Source organism: Muntiacus reevesi, chromosome 2 (genome assembly GCF_963930625.1).
Source record: "Muntiacus reevesi chromosome 2, mMunRee1.1, whole genome shotgun sequence".
Classification (NCBI taxonomy): domain Eukaryota; kingdom Metazoa; phylum Chordata; class Mammalia; order Artiodactyla; family Cervidae; genus Muntiacus; species Muntiacus reevesi.
Window position 1 is genome coordinate 14,193 of NC_089250.1, and position 19,360 is coordinate 33,552.

Sequence of the window (19,360 nt, forward strand, 5' to 3'; positions counted from 1 at the left end):
CACCAGGGAAGAGACAGGGACAGCATATTTATTTTCATTTCGTTTTCTCTTGCAGGTTTTGATATGTATACTGCACGCCGGTAATATCTGCTCAAGAATATAAATCTTTAAGTCTCTTCCTGACAAAACTACATTTTTTAACGTTTAAAATAAGAGAAACCTAAAACAACTTCAGTACTTATTCAAAATCATGCTCATTACTTTTTAAATTCAACCAAGTAAGACATTATCTCAGTATCTTATTAGTGCCTACATTTGAAGCAAGTTACATGTTACAATGCTAGAAACACCCAAGATGATACGACAAGAAACAATCAGGCTTTGATAACATAAAAGCAGAATATGATTTTTTATTTTTTTTTTATTTTTTTTTAAATATTATTTTATTAGTTGGAGGCCAATCACTTTACAACATTTCAGTGGGTTTTGTCATACATTGACATGAATCAGCCATATAGTTACACGTATTCCCCATCCCGATCCCCCCTCCCACCTCCCTCCCCACCCGACTCCTCAGGGTCCTCCCAGTGCACCAGGCAAGAGCACCTGATTCATGCATCCCACCTGGGCTGGTGGTCCGTTAAAAATATGGAACGCTTCACGAATTTGCGTGTCATCCTTGCGCAGGGGCCATGCTAATCTTCTCTGTATCGTTCCAATTTTAGTATATGTGCTGCCGAAGCGAGCACAGAATATGATTTTTTAAAACCACGTATGTAGATCAGCCTTAGAAAACAATAAAAAGAAAACTGGTGTTGTTATATCCATCCCAGACAAACTAGACCTTCATGCAAAAAGCACTTTCAGAATAAAAGTGGAATACTTCGTAACAGTAAGTCACTAAGCAGATATAACTATTACACATTTCTATCCAAATACTAGGCTTCCCTGATGGCTCAGCAGGGGAAGAATCTGCTGGCAACGCATGAGACACAGGAGATGTGGGTTCAATCCCTGGGTCGAGAAGATCCCCTGGAGAAGGAAATGGCAACCCACTCCAGTATTCTTGCCTAAAAAATCACAAGGACAGGGGAGTTCGGAGGGCTACAGTCTAAAGGGTTGCAAAGCGTCAGACATGACTGAGCAACCAAGCACAGTGTATATATATATGTTCATCTACTAGCAATGTCTCAAATAAATAAAGCAAAAGCTGAGAGAATACAAGGGGAAATATCTACAGTGGTAAATGGGATATTTTAATACACTCTTGTCTGTGTAATTGATACAAGCAAACAAAAGGTCACTTATGACCCTGAAGATTTGAAATACGGGATTAACCAGCAAGATCCAATGTAAATATATTAGAACACCACATTCAATAGCTATAGGGAAAAAATAATATACTGGGGCCACAGTGCAGATCTCAAATGTTAAAGGTCTGAAATCACAGACCTTTGAAACACTGAGATTGTTCTCTGATGACATTGCTATGTTGTTAAGCGTTCTCTGATGACATACCTTATGTTGTTAGAAATAAAAGACATTTGAAAACAACTAGAAAATCTCCATGTGTTCAGAAATCGAGAAATATAATACATTCAAATTATCCAAGTGTTAAAGTAGATACCAGTGAAAATTAGAAACCATTTTAAAGTGAATTATAAAAGTACTATATATTAAAATTTGAGTAATGTTGCTAGCTGAAACAGTACTTAGAGGGAAATGCTCAGCCTTAAATGCATATATTTAAAAGGGAGAAATGCTGAAAAGTAGTGATCTACAAGAAGTTAGCAAAAGAACAAAAAAGTAAATCCCAAAAAGTAGAAGGAAGGAAATAAAGAGTGGAAATCAATGCAATAGAGAACAAATATATAATAAAAAGAAAAGGAATCAGCAAGATTCAAAATTTGGTTCCTTTGAATGACTACTAAATTCCCAGGGAGACTGAATGAGGAAAAACAGAAGGTAGTTTTAGCCTATAACAGATACAGTAAGATAATTCTTTACTGCAACCATTAAACGGATACTAATATTTATTATAAATAATTTTATGCTAGTAAATTTAAAAAGTTTAGATGAAAAGGACAACTTCTTAGGGGGAAAACTACCAAAATAATCAACAGAAAATCTGAGAAGGTTAAAAATTAAAAATCAAAGGAGTAATTAAAAATCTTTCCACAAAGAAAATTACCAGCCCAGATGGCTTCTCGGCCAGATTCTCACAGAAATTTAATGGAACAATTCAGTCCTACTTAAACTTTTTCAGAATAGAAAATGAGGGTCAGCTCATTTTATAAGGCTAGTATGAGATAACCGCTGATTTCAAATCCTGACAAGGACAATATAGGCCACCTCACTGATACAAAACTATTAACAGAATATCAAACTGAATCCAGAAATACATAAAAAGAGTAATACTGTAAAACCAAATTAGGTTTACCTCAGAAATCAGGTTAGGTTTAAGATTTTAAATAATATGTAATTCAATATATTAACATAGTGAAGGAGAAAAGTCATACAGTAATGAAAAGCTGCAACAACAACAAAAAAAGCATTAAATTCAAACAAACAGAACAAAACACAAAATTCTTAGTAAACCGGTACAGAAGGGAACTTCTTTAAACATGATGAAGGGTTTCACAGAAACAAAACAAAACGAACTTGAGCAAACAGGCCTGGAGGGAAATGCTGAAAGCTTCCTCTTGGAGACCGGGAACCAGAAGGGCAGGAGCTCTGGGGTGGCGGCAGCGCTGTGCGTCTTGACCTGAGCAATAAGTTCATGTGTGTTTGTGTGTTTGCAGTAACATGTAAAGTTCTCCATGGTGCTTTTATATACACCTTGAAATATATATTAAAGATAAAAAAGAAAGAAATATTTGGAAATAAAAGGCTAACCTAGCCTATCACTCAAGCTTGGCAACTCCGTAGGTCCTCACCTCCCCACCACCACCCAGCTACCGTTACTTTCAAACCAGTTAACATTTATTGGGCTTACAAGACATGGTACAATGTGGCAACATGTATCATGAACCTTAACAATGTCTAAGATGAAACCTTATTCCATTACATTACTCCAGTGCCAATCATTCCATTCTAAGGAAAAAGACAAAGAGAAAAAAATCCATGTGTTAAGACATTCACTGCCCACATGATGATAAAATAGAAAACCTAAACTAAATAACCAACTCCAGGAAACAATTAAGAAAAATAATTTTTACAATGGGATTATACAGTCAATAAAAATAAGATTTATCAAATATTCCAAGAAATGAATATAACCTAATTTTTAAAAAATTAGACATATACACATGTTTACACTGTAACAGGGGGAAAAAGTCATAGGCACAAAGAAGAAAGTGAAAGACAGAGGGAAGAAGAGAGGGACAGAGGGTACTGAAAGCGGGAGGGAAGGGTTGGGAGAGACGAAAACTCAACTGGTTTTCTTCATATGTTGAGCTTATGAATGTCATCTGTACTTCTGCATTTCCTGAATTTTCTTTAATGACTACAGAAAACTTTAGTAATGGGGTACATAAGAGCTGAAGAAAATAATCACAAACCTAAGTAAAGTATCCTAAATATTTTAAGAAGTTCCTTCAAAGGGTAACTTTAAAATTTCAACTTTTATCTCAGTACCATTTTATTCAGATAAATTATTTAACATTTAAATTGTGTTAAGTCTATCATATGCTAGTTACTTAGCACAGAGAGAACTTTAATCATAATTAGTACTTAAAATAATATAACTTAAAAATAATAATTAGATTTCCAAAGATATATCATCTCCAATTTTCTGGCTAGAAAGTGAAAAGTGAAAGTGAAGCCACTCAGCTGTGTCCAGCTCTTTGCGACCCCATGGACTGTAGCCTACGAGGCTCCTCCATCCACGGAATTTTCCAGGCACGAGTACTGGAGAGAGTTGCTGTTTCTTTCTCCAGAGGATCTTCCCCACCCAGGGATCAAAGCCGGGTCTCCTGCATTGCAAGAAGATGCTTTTACCATCTGAGCCACCAGGGAAGTTCCCTTGAGGCTTCCCTGTGGCTCAGCTGATAAAGAATCCGCCTGCAATGTGGGAGACCTGGTACAGTCCATGGGGTCACAAAGGTCAGACACGACTGAGTGACTTTCTAGCTAGCTGCTGCTGCTGCTAAGTCGCTTCAGTCGTGTCCAACTCTGTGCAACCCCATAGACGGCAGCCCACCAGGCTCCCCCATCCCTGGGATTCTCCAGGCAAGAACACTGGAGTGGGTTACCATTTCCTTCTCCAAAGCACAAAAGTGAAAAGTGAAAGAGCAGTCGCTCAGTCGTGTCTGACTCTTCACGACCCCAGGGACTGCAGCCCACCAGGCTCCTCCATCCATGGGATCTTCCAGGCAAGAGTAATGGAGTGGGGTGCCATTGCCTTCTCCAGACTTTCTAGCTAATAAAATCAAGTCCTTAAATGACCTTCAGAACTCCCCTTGGTCTACCCTGCCCACACCTACCCTCTGACCTGCCCTGCCACACACCCCCCACCCCCGCTTCAGCCACGGCCTCCCACATGCTGCTCTTCCAACATGCCAAGGACATTTCCACGTTAGAAGCTGCTGCTTGCTCTACCCGAACATTTCCTTCCAGATAGTTCCATGGCTTAATCCACTTCACTCAGAAAAGGGCTTCTCAAAAAGCCTTTTCTCACCAAACTACCTGAAGTATTACAGTATCCTGTTACTTTTTAATCCCCTGAATCTATCTTATTCTGCTTCAAAACCTGTGAGCTCCCTGACGTGTGTGTGCGACTGAGTGTGCACACATGAATAATGTCTATGCCCCTCGCTGATATTTAAGCTCAGGAAGCACAGCTCTACTTTGTTTACCATTGTGTCACATGACTGCCAATAGCAGGCTTTCAAAAATACTTGTTGAAAGAACAAAAGATGGTAACTGGTTTTAGTTTTGCTGAGAAAATAATGATGGAACACTACTAGAATTCAGTAAAGCTTTCAAATGAATTCATTCTCAATCACAAGAGCATTACACACATACTTTGGTGGTAGGAGTACAACGTTCACAATTCAGGGTTCAGTAACAGGAAGGAATGGGGACTTCTTATGTTTCTCTGCCCCTTTCCATATCCTTCCTTCCTCTCATTCATCCATAAATGGTTACTGTGTACCACTAAGTCAGAGAGTATTCTACACATTAAGAACACACAGACAATTAAGGCAAGTTAATGCATGAGACATATGAGCATAATAACCATAGAACATGGCATGCAACAGAGTTCTGTGAAGTTGTAACATAACAGAGGAAGTAATCCACTTTTAGGGGCAGGTGTTCAGGGAAGTTTCAACAGTGATGACATTCAACAAACACTTGCAAAACCAAATAACAAAAGATATGCTTCATTTTACTTTACATATGAAATGAGAGTATTAAGTCTGAAAGTGCTACAGTAATTTGCTACCATGAGATAAGCTCGCTTGAGAGCGAAACCAAAACAAGAGGAATGCCAGAGCAGGACCAGAGAAACTAAGCCAAGTCCTTGATGATTTCAGACTGGATGAAGCCCCAGATGAAGTTCAAGGACAAGACCTAATCATGCCCTTTACTGTGTAGCCAGTCTGAATTTGGTTTTCTGTCACTTGCAATATAAGTATACAGAGGAATCTCAGCGAATTCTTTGGAAAAAACCAAAGCATTTGTTTTTTCAGTGTACAGGGGCACTATTGGTATTCTGGAAGGGACAATTCTTGTTTTGCGGGCAAACATCACAGGACACTTGGTATATCTCGTCTCTACCAGACCCACAGATTTCCAAACACCACTCATCTTCAAGAAGAACCACAGGTCTATTCCCTGTTAGTTGCTACCTGTATCCATTCCTCACAGTGCACGCGTAAATGTTCTTAACAACAACCTTAAAAGAACTGGGATATACCACTCAAATATACTAATTTTATATAGTAATCCATTTTAATTAGTCATTCATGACTATCTAAATGACTGATTCAGTCCTAAGCACAGCTTATACCTGCTCTTGAGATAAGCAGTGCTTTAAGAATGCCACTACTATCTGAAAATTCTCATTCATTTAAGCTTACTTCTCCATACAATATTATCAATATATGTCACTGACAATGTTGGTTATCTTCCCTGTAGCCATTCATTTAATTTCTTCCTAGACTGAAATGCTAGATATTGGTTTTTCTAGTCCCCTTGCAACTAGGGCATAAGTAATAAGGCCAAAATGAAATCTGATACAGGCTTTCTGTAAAAGGTTTACTTGCTTCATCAAGAGATGAGAGGGCAAACTTCCTCCCGTCTTTGGTGGTTGTGTCAGAATGTGATGCCTGGAGCAGAAAGAGAAACATGCAACTATGAAAGGATAAACCTGAGCACAAAGGTCGCCACACTACAGATAAAGATGGAAAGCACTTGGATTCAATCTAGAGGGGAAGCCAGTCTGAGCAGGAACCCAAATGGGAGGGCAGTTTAGAGGAAACGGAAACACAGAACCTCTGTGCTGACTGAGGACTGAGGACTGAGCAAAGCCAAGCTTATGCACAAACTGCCCTTTAAACTAATCCTACCTATGCCTTTGCCAATTACCTGAGCTAATACACTTCTTCTGTTTTTAAATCCTATTTGCATCCTAACTGATACAGGAAACAGCTATGTTTAGGGGAAAGAGCAAAATCGAGACACTGCAGGGAATGTAAAGAAACTTTCAGACGTAAGAGAATCAGGAACTATAAAGCCAAGAAACAAGAAATCAGATCATTTCATTCCTATGGAGTATATTTCAGAAGTGGTCTAAGAAAACCATGGATGATTGAGATAAGGCCGTTAGCTTTGGTAATTAGATCATCAAGATGACTTTTTAAAAACCAATTTCGGTGCTGCGATGGTAAGGGAAGTCAGAGTGCAAAGGAAAGAATAATTTACACTTTTAAGAACTCCATAATGCACCAAACCCTTGGAAAGACATGCAACGTGTGTTAAACTCCGTCGATTACAACTCTGTGAGGTAAGTATAACATTCTGTGGTGTCCTTAGTCGCTCAGTCTTGTCCGACTCTTTGTGACCCCATGGACTACAGCCCACCAAGCTTCTCTGTCCATGCTGACTCTCCAACAAGAATACTGCATTGGGTTGCCATGTCTTCCTCGTATAACATTCTACTTTACAGACAAAGAACACAGCCTGAGTAGTAAGTTGCCCACAGCCACACAGACAGTAACTGGTTTCAGTAGACTTCAAAATCAGATCTTTGAAGCTTAAAAGTAAATGTCCTTCCTACTATACCCCTTCATGGATCACAGACTCGTCGTGGTGAAGGGGCTTGTGTAACTCAGTGAAGCCATGGGCCATGCCGTGCAGGGCCAGCCAAGACAGACGGGTCCTGGTGAAGAGTTCCGACAAAACGTGGCCCACTGGAGGAGGGAACGGCAAACCACTCCAGCAGTCCTGCTGCGAGAACCCCACGAACAGCATGAGGCAGAAAAATAAGACACCGAAGATGAGCACCACAATCAAAAGGTGTCCAATATGCTCCTGGGGAAGAGTGGAGGGCAGTCGTTAGTTCCAGAAAGAATGAAGTGGCTGGACCAAAGCGGATATGACGCTCAGTTATGTGGATGTGTCTGATGGTTAAAGTTAAGTCCGACGCTGTAAAGAGCTATTGCTCTTTTTTTGCATGGGAACCTGGAACGGCAGGTCCGTGAATCAAGGCAAATCGGATGTGGTGAAGCAGATGGCAAGAATGAACGTCTTAGGAATCACTGAACTAATATGGATGAGAATGGGCGAATTTAATTCAGATGACTGTTATGTCTACTACTGTGGCCTAGAATCCCTTAGGAGAAAGGAAGTAGCCCTTAATAGTCAACAAGAGTTCTAAATGCAGTACTTGGGTGCAATCTCAGGAAAAAAAAAATAATCTAAGTTCATTTCCAAGGCAGACTGTTCAATATCAGTGTTATCTTAAGTCTCTGCCCCAACCACTAATGCCAAAGAAGCTGAAGCTGAACAGTTCTATGAAGTAGAACTGCTGTAGTTCTCGAACTACACCTTCTAGAACAAACACCAAAAAAAAAAAAGATGTCCTTTTCATCACAGGGGATTGGAATACAAAATAGGAAGCCAAGAGACACCCAGAATAATAGGCAAGTTTTGCCTTGGAGGGCAAAAGCAGGGCAAAGGCTAACAGAGTTTTGTCAAAAGAACACGCTGGTCATAGCAAACACCCTTTTCCAACAACCAAGAGACAGCTATACACACGGACATCACCAGATGGTCAATACCAAAATCAGATTATGTTCTTTGCAGCTGAAGATGGAAAAGCTCTACACAGACAGCAAAAAGAAGACCTGGAGCTGTCTGTGGCTCAGGTCGTGAGCTCCTAATAGCAAAATTCAGGTTTAAAGTGAAGAACGTAGGGAAAACGACTAGGTCATTTAGATACGACCTAAATTAAATCCCGTATGATTATACAGTGGAGGTGACAAATGGATTCGAGATGAGATCTGGTAGAGAAAGTGTCTACCAGATTCGTAAAACTGAAAGAGGTTCATATATGAGTTTATTGAAAGAGATTCATATGTTTTATATGAGTTTATATACGAGGTTCATCACTGGAAAGAGGTTCGTAACATTGTATAGGAGGCAGTGACCAAACTAGTCCAAGAAAAAGAAATGCAAGAAGCTTAAGTGATTGTCTGAGGAGACATTAGAAAGAGCTGAGGAAAGGAGAGAAGTGAAAGGCAAGGGAGAAAGGGAAAGATATACTCAACTGAGTGCAGAGATCCAGAGAATACCAAGAAGAGATAAGAAACCCTTCTTAAGTGAACAATGCAAAGAAAATAACACAATGGGAAAGACTAGAGATCTCTTCAAGAAAACTGGAGGCATCAAGGGAACATTTCATGCAAGGATGGACACCATAAAGGACAGAAATGGTACACACCTAATAGAAGGAGAAGATATCAAGAAGAGGTGGCATGAATATACAGAGAACAGTACACCAGTCACTGTGGTCACTCACCCAGAGCCAGACATCCTGGAGCGTGAAGTCAAGGGGGCCTTAGGAAACATTACTACCAACAAAGCTAGTGGAGGTGACGGAATCCCAGTTGAGCTATTTGAAATTCTAAAGGATGATGCTGTTAAAGTGTTGCACTCAATATGTCAACAAATTTGGAAAACTCAGTAGTGGCTACAAGACTGAAAAAGGTCACAGTTTTCATTTCAATCCCAAAGAAAGGTAATGTCAAAGAATGTTCAAACTACCATACAATGGCACTCATTTCACATGCTAACAAGGTTACGCTCAAAATCCTTCAAGCTAGGCTTCAAAAGAATGTGAACCTAGAACTTTCAGATGTACAAGCTAGGTTTTGAAAATGCAGAGGAACCAGGGAGCAAACTGCCAACATTTGTTCGATTATAGAGAAAGCAACAGAATTCCAGAAAAACGTCTGCTTCTGCTTCATTGACTGCGCTAAAGCCTTTGAATGTGTGGATCATAACAAACTGTGGAAAATTCTTAAAGAAACACCAGTACCAGACCACCTTACCTGCCTCCTGAGAAACCTGTATGCAGGTCAAGAAGCAAGTTAGAATCGGACATTGAACAACTGACTGGGAAAGAGTTATAATAAAGCTGTATCTTGTCACCCTGCTTATTTAACTTCTATGCAGAGTACATCATGAGAAACACTGGGTTGGATGAAGCACAAGCTGGAATCAAGACTGCTGGGAGAAATATCAATAACCTCAGATATGAAGATGATATCACTCTAAGGGCAGAAAGTGAAGAGAAACTAACGAGCCTTTTGATAAGGGTTAAAGAAGAGCATGACAAAGTTGGCTTGAAACTCAGCATTCAGAAAACTAAGATCATGGCATCTGGTCCCATCACTTCATGGGAAATAGATGGGGAAACAGTGGAAACAGTGTCAGACCTTTATTTTTTGGGGCTCCAAAATCACTGTGGATGGTGACTGCAGCCATGGAATTAAAAGATGCTTGCTCCTTGGAAGAAATGCTATGACAAACCTCAACAACATACTAAAAAGCAGAGACATCACTTTGCCGACAAAGGTCCGTCGAGTCGAGGCTATGGTTTTTCCAGTGGTCATGTATGGATGTGAGAGTTGGACCATAAAGACTGAGTGTCAAAGAATTGAGAATTGTGGTGCTGGGGAAGGCTCTTAAGCGTCCTGGGACTGCAAGAAGATCAACCAATCCTAAAGGAAATCAACCCTGAATATTCACTGGAAGCACTGATGCTGAAGCTGAAGCGCCAATACTTTGGCCACCTGATGCGAAAAGCCAACTCACTGGAAAAGACCCTGATGCTAGGAAAGACTGAAGGCAAAAGGAGAAGGAGGTGGTAGAGGATGAGATGGCTAGGTAGTGTCACCGACTCAATGAACATAAATTTGAGCAAACCCCAGGAGGTAATGGAGGACAGAGGAGCCTGCCATGCTGCAGTTCTTGGTGTTGCAAAGAGTTGGACACAACTGAGCGACTGAACAACAACTACACCAGGCTCCTAGGATTAAAGAATAAAAATACAGTGGCACAGCAGGCTCAAAATTCAGACTGGCTTCTGTGAGCTGCACGGCACACAGCACGGTGTTTGGCAGCCCTGGCAAAGGTATATTTAAGCATGCATGGAGGCTAGAGAGGGCAAAACTTAAAAAGGAGTGATCATGGATAATTACTGAGAAAGAAAGATAAAGAGGGATGATCATGGACACATCTGGAGAAGGTTGCTCTTGAAGAAAAGGAAGGACAATTCCTTCTTTTCAGAGAAGAGTAAATAAAGAAATGATATCAGGATAGAAAAGATTATACCTCAGATGCTTGAGATTTTTCTCAGGAAAGGAAAAGATCAAGTTATTTGCTATAAACACTTTCATGAAGTAAGACCAAAAAAAACCCCTCACAATCGACATTATAGATCTGGAGGATAACAGAACACTAACTGGTATGAAAACAATCCAAAATCCTCACACAACTGTCTCTTGTATCCTTCAGGGATCAAGATAGTGATTAGGCCTGTTCAGAACTGGGCACTAGAAAGATAAATTGACATAAAGTTAAGTATTCTAAGGTATCAATGATGGGCTGGTAAAAACTGATGACCATGGGATCCTGGTGACTAGGGGAGGCAAATGAAAAGAGCAGTAGGCTAAAGAATTGAATGAATAGACACAAAGATGGGAGGGTTCCTAAAGACAGGAAGAGGGGAAGAAAGAGAGAGAGAAAACGGGTTCCATAAGTGTGGAAGAGTGCTTGTTTGTGGTCAGACAGGTCTTGACACAATGCCTCAGGCAATGAGCTACTGCCTAGGGCTGAGCACTACCCCGTCAGCTAAAAGCACAGAATTGAGAGACAAGTGCCTGTAAAAACACGCAGTCCTCGGGTGCAGGAAACAAACAGGCTTACCTGGTGGCGCTAGTGGTAAAGAACCCACCTGCCAACGCAGGAGACAGAAGAGATGTGGCTCTGATCCCTAGGTCGGGAAGGTCCTGTGGAGGAGGAAATGGCAACCTGCTCCAATATTCGTGCCTGGAGAAGTCCCATGGACAGAGGAGTCTGGCTGTCCTGTGGAGACTGCAAGGAGATGGACGTGACTGAAGCGACTTAGCATAGCACAGCAACAAACAAGTGAATGAATCTGCCCGTACAGGAATCAAACACTTAAAATATCTCCTCTCCTTTTAAAATGAACAATTCTATCTCCAAATTTAAGAAATTCATCAAGAGGCTAAAAGTCTACAATAAAGGTTAAGGCAGATGTGTGTCAGGAGGTAGAACAAAAAGTTAAATCTGTCAGGCCAATTGTAACCCACCTGTTAAAAGACTTTTAGCATAAATTTCCAATAAGGCAACAACAGTCTGTGCTTTAGAAACTCTGGAGAGCACCTAGCATGGCTTCAAAAAAAGGATATCACTCAATTTAATTTTAAAAGCTCCACCCATTGCAATCTCAGTGGATACACTACCATTTATACTCATAGCTTCATTTTTCACCATTCTGCTGCTCTTGACACATTATCCAATTACAGGAAAAAATTGGGAAAAATCAGACATGGCAACCTCCACTACCACATCCCTCCTTCAGTTTGCACTTTTTACACCATTAATTCTGACTACTCTTGCCCTAGTAATAAATGAAGAAGAAATGACACTGGCACAATCTAAATTTTGCAGAAAATATCAAGTACAAGAAAGATTGCCAAGTAGTACTAGTAACAATTGAGAACCCAAGAAATTTGAGAAGTTTCAAGTTTAAAAAGCGTTTTCTCCATTTCAGTCCTTTCCAAATAAAACAAAGGGCTTGGACAACACAAGATTGTGAAGCTTCAACGGACGATTTAGCCTAACAGTGAATAAAAGAATCACTAAAATCGCTTATCCTTTCTTGGGCTATTACATTTCTTACCCTCACAAAGCCTTCTTTTAAAACCAGGACCACTTCTCAATTCTTTCCCTGGATCTAGTATACATATGTCCCTCCGTCCGCCCCCCCCCCCCTCCAAAAAAAGGTTAGAGACCAAAGACTCGCTGTAATCAGAAAAGGATTAATTTAGATGAAGAATCACTTGCCGTCACTGGCACCATTCCTCAAAACCATCAAAGTCTCCTGGGGGCTGGATCCCCCCGACAAGATGAACAAAATCCACTGGCGTCTGGATAGCAAGCTTTTCTCTGTAAGTCTATAAGCCTGGGAAAGCTTTCCAGACAGTTAAAAAGACTTCTCAAGGAAGCAAAAGGTCGAGACCAGGAAGATGGGGAGGTGACTAAAACAGGCAGACGACCCACCCACCTAACGCAAAGGAGGGACCGCTTGCAAGGGCTGACGCTTCAGCAGGAGGCAGGAAAGGTTGCGGAGGGCGGCCGGCGCTGCGACCCCCGGCCCCTGCGTGGGAATGGAGGGCACGCAAAGTCAGGGGCCAGCCGGAGGCCTGGAGCGGGGCGCGGAGAGGGGGCGGGACGTGGAGACAAAGCAGCGGTGGACTCCGGCTGAACACCACCAGGGTCTGAGCCACGGCGGGGCAAAGCCGAGAAAGCTTTGCCCCAAGAGGAGACACCGAAGCTTGCAGCTTCACCCACCTGCCAGACGCTCGCCCCGCGGACAGAAGCACGGACGCAGCCCGGGCGCTTCCTCTCCTGCCGGACACAGCCCCTGCCGCCGCCGGAGCTCCGGGCCCGACAGCACAGGGCGGTAGCGAAGTAGGCAAAGCGGCGACCACACTCGAGCAGACGGGGGTGTACGTAGGGGGCGCCGGGGGGCTCGGGAAGGCAGCTCTGTGCTTGACCTTCCTCACCGGTGGCCAACGGCGCTCCCTGGGAACAGCATCCCGCCTCGGCCCGCTGCAGCGGCCGGGCTTCCTGCGGCCACAACCCGCCCCCGCGCTACTCGGCCGCCGCCATCTTGTCGGAGGCGGGAAAGACCGCACTGCGCAGGCGCGCGCCGACGCTGCCGGCTCCCCGCCATAACGCGCAGGCGCGGGGGGCGCTTCCCACCCCCACCCTCCACCCCCACCCGCCGAGGCCGTCTTCCGCAAAGCCGTCTGCTCCCTCGCACGGGTGCTGCCAAGCTTAGTGGCCAGCCACAAACTGCACCGCAGCCGAGTTAATAGACCCTTCTGCGCACCTCACAGTCAGTCATTGTGTAAAACCCTATCTGTGTGCCAGGTCCCGGGACAGGCGCTGTTGAAAGATTAGTAAAACGCGGATTCAGCGCTAACTGCCACTGCTGCTAAATCGCTTCAGATGTGTCCGACTCTGTACCACCCCATAGATGGCAGCTCACCAGGCTCCCCGGTCCCTGTGATACTCCACGAAAGAACACTGGAGTGGGTTGCCATTTCCTTCTCCAATGCATGAAACTGAAAGTGAACTCGCTCAGTCATGTCCGACTCTTAGCAACCCCATGGAATGCAGCCCGCCAGGTTCCTCCGTCCATGGGATTTTCCAGATGAGAGTATTGGAGTGGGGTGCCATCGCCTTCTCCGTCCAGTGCTAAAGGTGTTCCTAATTTAGTGAAAAAGGACGGGGATGAACGAGTGATTTCCACAATTCTTGTTTGTTACCTGCACACCACCTTCGCTCTCTTGCCCCTTTGATTTTAATAACTGAAAACATACCTCTTCCAGGAAGTCCTTACTCTCACACAATTTGGTTAGTTTTTTTCTAATACCTCGCCTTACCTCTTTGAGCTTTATTTCATTCATTGTAAATTCAACAAGTAATATTTGAGTTTCATTTATATTCTAGATATGCTTCTAGGTTATAGCAATAAGGAAAATAAACTCATGGGACTTCTATTTTAGGGGAGAGTATAAAACAAACAAACAAAAAAAGCAAACTTCAAAAAATCAGCGAAATAACGTTTGATAGTGGTGAGGGATGGGAAGAGGAAAAAAACACCAAAAGTTAATGTTGGGTGAGGGGTGGTAATTAGCGATCTCTCTCCAGAGATGACACTTGATCTGAGGCCTGACTGACCACTGGGGCCAGAAGCTATGAGAGTCATCCAGGCAGAGCATTCTAGACAGAAGAACAGCAAATGCAGCAAACCTCTCATTCTTGAGGTGGGAGTGAGACCAGCACATAAAGGACAGAAAGACTAGGTGATGTGGACACCTGGGGAGGATATGTGGGGGGGCGGGGTGGGGTCAGGGGCAGTTTAGGTGGGACATTGAGGCCATGGTAAGAACTGGATTTTTACCTCATGGCAGACCCTCCATCTTGCTGACACTGCCAGAACTCCTCCTCAAACACTTTTATCTCCTGACTGCCTCGCTGGACATGCTGATTCCACTGTCTTGAAGACACTTGCTCTTGTTCTTTACACATCTAGCTTCTCATCTTTCAGGTTTCAGTTTAAATGTCACCTCAGAAAGGCCATCCTTCCTAAACTAAGTATCCCACCTGCCCTTTCATTAGTCTCCATCATTGCACCTGATCATTTCTTTATGGGCACTGAACATATTTTTCAATTATATATTCATTGCTTCTTCACCATTCAGTTCACTAAACTGAACTCCACCAGGGAGGGAATTTGTTTCTCTTACTAGTGAATACTTCTTGCCTAGCACCATGCCTGGCATGAATGATCACTCAATATGTGTTTGCTGTTTTTAGGAATGTCGAGTTTGTCAGCACTTAAGTAGTCAGTGGTATACTACATTGTTTTACACTGGTTTTTAAAAATAAATGCAAGTCATCTCCTGTTTATATACCCTCTGCTAGACTATAAATAAGAACTTTGGCAGAGAGAGAGAGAGAGGAAGAGAATGAGATGAAGAGTAGGTGACGGGTAGTGGGCAAAGATTGTATTTTGCATATAATTGCAGGGCTGGGAGGTGGAAGGCTTCGATTTAGTGAAGCACCTGTTACATGTGTCCTGCGTTTGGCTTAATTGTCACTACAGCCTTGCTAGGTAGTTATCCTTAGTTTTCTACATAGCAAACTTGAGAGAGATTAAGTAACTTGCCTAAGGTCCTACATTAAGAGACAGTGCCAACCATAAAGTTGATGCCCTTCCCTTCGAGAGAAACTGGATTTTGAGATGGGTTTGTTTGGTGATTTGATTCTGTGTCATTAGCAGGCTTTTATTAGACATTTCAGCCACTGCCATTTAAGAATCCCAATCATACTGCTGTTCTTGTATAGGATCTCAACAAAGGGCCTGATGTGAAATTGCTGTGATTTTTTTTCTCTTTTGGACTATGGCAGGGTTCATTTTACCATTCCCTCTTCATGTCTTTTTAAAATTTGTATTTCTTTTTATTAATAATGTGTACACGTTTGATCAAAGGAAAAGAGGAGGTACAGAAAAATGGGTGCATTTCCTAAATGCTAGCTGCATCCTCTTGGTTAGGCTTGTTATTTTATGACTCTTTCATCTAGGTCCCAAGTAATACTTTAGACATCAAAGACAGTTCTCTGGCAAAGAGTGACAGCCTCATCACATCAATCACTTATCCCATTTGCTCATCAAAATTATACACCATCATTTCCCTCCAAACGGGATAGCTCGGGGAACCTACGAGAAAGGATAGGGCCGCTATCCTGTATCCAGGGCCATTCAGCCTTTACATGAAGGCATTCAGATTTTTTAATATCATTAACTCATGATAGCATACACCTGTCGATCAAACCCAGTTAGTCCCTAAGCAAACCACATAGTAGGTGGGAATACATACTTCAAAAGATTCTTCGATCTTCTACCACCACTGTAGTAGGACTCCTTCTTGGAATAAATTCTGGAATCAAGGCAATGTCTTTGGTTTCTGTGGGATGCTCTCCTCATGGATACCATCTGTTGTTGGTTGAATATTCACCCACTCTTCAAAAGATATGTTGAATTCCTAACCTCAAGTACTCAACAATATGAGCTTATTTGGGAATAGGATCATTGCCGATGTAATTAAGTTCAAATGAGGCCATACTGGAGTAGGTGGACCCCTAATCCAATAACTAGTGTCCTTATAAGAAGACAGCCAAATGGAGGAAGAGACACACGGGGAGAAGGCTGTTTGTTGGCAAAGGCAAAGATTGGTGTCGTGCACCTGCAAGCCAAGGAACAACAAAGACTGCTGGCCAGCCACCAAAACTGAGGAAGAGGCAATTGAGGATTTCTCTACAGATTTGAGGGGAAACACAGTCGTGTCAACAACTTGATATCAGATGTAGAGGCTCCAAAACTGTGAGACAATAAATATCCATTGTTTTAAGCTACCCAGTTCATGGCAATTTGTTATAGCGTCCTTAAAGTCTAATACACCCCACTCTCTCTTCGTGTCTGTGTGTGTGTGTGTGTGTGTGTGTGTGTGTGTGTGTGTGAGGCCGTGAAGTAAAGGAAAGAAACTGTCAGTGCTTGAAGCAGAGGAAAGAGATGAGGATGGGCTGCCCACTCCAGTATTTTTTCTGGCAAAACCCCATGGGTAAAGGAGCGTGATGGGCAATAGCCCATGGCGTACAAAAGAGTCTGAGATGTCTGCTAAGTGATGACTTAACAGGTACACTTGCATCCAAAATATCATTTAAGCCTGTGGCGCTGAAATGCAGCTAGTGATGCATTACTGGAGTGGGTTGCCATGCCGTCCTCCAAGGGATCTTCCCAACCCAGGGATCAAACCCAGGTCTCTTGCATTACAGGCGGATTCTTTACCATCTGAGCCACCAAGGAAGCACTCAGTTCAGTTCAATTCAGTTACTCAGTCATGTCTGAATCTTTGCTACCCCATGGACTGCAGCATGCTTGTCCATCAACAAGTCCTGCAGTTTTCTCAAACTCATGTCCACTGAGTCGGTGATGTCATCCAACCATCTCATACTCTGTTATCCCCTTCTCTTCCTGCCTTCAACCTTTGCCAGCACCAGGGTCTTTTCAAATAAGTCAGCTCTTCACATCAGGTGGCCAAAGTATTGGAGTTTGAGCTTCAACATCAGCCCTTCCAATGAATATTCAGGACTGATTTCCTTTAGGATGGACTAGTTGGATCTCCTTGCAGTCCAAGTGACTCTCGAGAGTCTTCTCCAACATCACAGTTCCAAAGCATCAATTCTTTGGTGCTAAACTTTCTTTATAGTCCAACTCTCACATCCATACATGACTACTGGGAAAACCATAGCCTTGACTAGACAGACCTTTGCTGGCAAAGTAATGTCTCTGTTTTTTAATATGCTGTCTAGCTTGGTCATAATTTTCATCCAAGGAGTAAGCATCTTTTAATTTCTTGGCTGTAGTCACCATCTGCAGTGATTTTGGAGCCCAGAAAAATAGTCTACCACTGATTCCACTGTTTCCCCATTTGTTTGCCATGAAATGATGGGACCAGATGCCATGAACTTTGTTTTCTGAGTGTTGAGCATTAAGCCACCTTTTTCACTCTCCTCTTTCACTTTCATCAAGAGGCTCTTTAGTTCTTCTTCACTTTCTGCCACAAGGAGGGTGTCATCTGCATATCTGATGTTATTGATATTTCTCCCAGGAATCTGGATTCCAGCTTATGCTTCATCCAGCCCAGGGTTTCTCATGATGTACTCTGCATATAAGTTAAATAAGGAGGGTGACAAGATACAGCCTTGACGTACTCCTATTCCTATTTGGAACCAGTCTGTTGTTCCATGTCCAGTTCTAACTGTTGCTTCCTGACCTGCATACAGGTTTCTCAACAGGCAAGTCAAGTGGTCTGGCATTCCCGTCTCTTTCAGAATTTTCCAGTTTGTTGTGGTCCACACTGTCAGAGGCTTTGGCATAGTCAGTAGAGCAGAAATAGATGTTTTTCTGGAACCCTCTTGCTTTTGTGACGATCCAGCAGATGTTGGCAATTTGATCTCTGGTTCCTCTGCCGTTTCTAAAACCAGCTTGAACATCTGGAAGTTCATGGTTCACATATTGTTGAAGCCTGGCTTGGAGAATTTTGAGCATTACTTTACTAGTGTGTGAGATGAGTGCAATTGTGCAGTACTTTGAGCATTCTTTGGCATTGCCTTTCTTAAGGATTGGAATGAAAACTGACCTTCTTCAGTCCTGTGGCCACTCAATTTGCTGGCCTACTGAGTGCAACACTTTGACAGCATCATCTTTTAGGATTTGAAGTAGCTCAGCTGGAATTCCATCACCTCCACTAGCTCTGTTCATAGTGATGCTTCCTAAGGCCCACTTGACTTCACATTCCAGGATGTCTGGCTCTAGGTGAGTGAGCACACCAAGGTGGTTATCTGTGTTGTGAAGATCTTTTTTTGTACAATTCTTCTGTGTATTCTTGCCACCTCTTCTTAACATCTTCTGCTTCTGTTAAGTCCATACCATTTCTGTCCTTTATTGAGCCCATCTTTGCAAGAAATATTCCCTTTGTATCTCTGATTTTCTTGAAGTCATCTCTAGTCTTTCCCATTCTATTGTTTCCCTCCGTTTCTGTGCACTGATCATTGAGGAAGACTGCCTTATCTCTCTTTGCTATTCTTTGGAACTCTGCATTCAAATTGGTGTATCTTTCCTTTTCTTGTTTCCTTGTGGCTTCTCTTCTTTTCTCAGCTATTTGTAAGGCCTCCTCAGACAGCTATTTTGCCTTTTTGCATTTCTTTTTCTTGGGGATGGTCTTGATCCCTGTCTTCTGTACAATGTCATGAACTTCCGTCCATAGTTCATGAGGCACTCTGTCTGTCAGATCTAGCTCCTTAAATCTATTTCTCACTTCCCCTCTATAGTCATAAGCGATTTGATTTAGGTCATACCTGAATGGTCTAATGATTTTCCCTACTTCCTTCAACTTAAGTCTGAATTTGGCAATAAGGAGATCATGATCTGAGCCACAGTCAGCTCCCAGTCTTGTTTTTGCTAACTGTATAGAGCTTCTCCATGTTTGGTTGCCAAGAATATAATCAATCTGATTTCGGTGTTTACTAT

At 42.4% G+C, this 19,360-nt stretch overlaps 1 long non-coding RNA gene and 1 other non-coding gene across 2 annotated transcripts; both read right to left on the bottom strand.

The window, feature by feature from the left end:
* Window positions 1-502: 502 nt before the first annotated feature.
* LOC136157752 (uncharacterized) lies at window positions 503-13,388 on the bottom strand. Its single transcript, XR_010661274.1, has 3 exons — window positions 13,048-13,388; window positions 11,377-11,544; window positions 503-726 (listed from the first exon to the last, which is right to left on the bottom strand). It is a non-coding gene; the product is annotated as an uncharacterized lncRNA (long non-coding RNA).
* On the bottom strand, window positions 583-689 carry LOC136161979 (U6 spliceosomal RNA). Its single transcript, XR_010661832.1, has one exon. It is a non-coding gene; the product is annotated as a U6 spliceosomal RNA (small nuclear RNA).
* Window positions 13,389-19,360: the final 5,972 nt, after the last annotated feature.